Source organism: Sinocyclocheilus anshuiensis, unplaced genomic scaffold (assembly GCF_001515605.1).
Source record: "Sinocyclocheilus anshuiensis isolate Anshui unplaced genomic scaffold, SAMN03320099.WGS_v1.1 scaffold2231, whole genome shotgun sequence".
Taxonomy (NCBI): Eukaryota; Metazoa; Chordata; class Actinopteri; order Cypriniformes; family Cyprinidae; genus Sinocyclocheilus; species Sinocyclocheilus anshuiensis.
The window spans coordinates 111,788-112,876 of record NW_015540973.1 but is presented as its reverse complement, the minus strand read 5'-3'; positions in this window follow the sequence as shown (position 1 = coordinate 112,876).

Below are 1,089 nucleotides of genomic sequence, written 5' to 3'. Positions count from 1 at the left end.
GTTATAAAGTGTCATGAAAATAAGTATAAAATGCGATACTTTGTTTTTGAGACAGAAAGAATTGAGGGAGAGAAATGAGTGGGAGAGGACACGGAAATATCAGAGAAAATTAACAGAGATCCACGCAGAAGGGAGGAGATCCTATATGATGCAGAAAGTAAACAGAATCAAAATTATGCCTTAAAAAGAGCAGCCATATAATTAAAACAATTTGTTTTTATCTCAAAATATCTTAAAGAACAGTTGAGTATTGCAGTAGGGGAGATATAATCATCATTCATCAACTTTTTCAGCAATTTTGAAAGGACAATAAAGTTTGTCTTGAAAATGTCCAACATGCTATTTGTATATTAAGAGTTTTTTCCCCCTTAATTTGTGCTATATCTGAATATATATCTGCTATATCTGTGCTATATAGAGCTGAACCCGTCAGACCAGGTGCGAGAGCCGGCGACAATGCCCGCCACAAGGGAGAAGGCCGTGGACGGTGTGAGCGCGGAGAGGAGCTCTGCCCTGCACCGCGGCTGAGGGTGAGCTGAGTATGGCGCCGCGAATGTGCCACACCAAGGAGGAGAGGGCTCCAGTCCCCGAATCCAGTCCAGAGTGCCCTCCGGTGCCCGCTCCTAGAAAACGCCCTCCAGTGCCCGCTCCTCCAGAGCGCCATCCTGTTCCCGTGTTCAGCCTAGAGGGGGCTCCCGATCCAGAGTTTAGCCCTGAATGCTCGGAGGCTCACAAATATCCGCCCTCCCACCCGCTCCAGCCTCCTCCACCGCTATCGTCTGGCAGCCCCTCTGCTCGCCCTCAGCCCACCATCAATAAGGTGCGAGCTCCGTGGGTCTGCCATCCTCCAGCATCGCCATGGCTGGAGAATCCCTCACCTCTGCCTCCAGCCTCCGAGGCCCAGACTCCGCCTCGGCCCGTAGACGCAGCGGCTCCACCTCGGCTCCTAGCTCCCTCGCCTCCACCTTCACCCGTCGATCCACCAGCTCCACCGGTCGACCCGCCATCGCCTCAGGACTCCGCTCCTCCGGCTGCACCTCGTTGCTCTGTCCCACCGGCTCTATTGGGTTCCTTCCTCCCGCCAGCTCC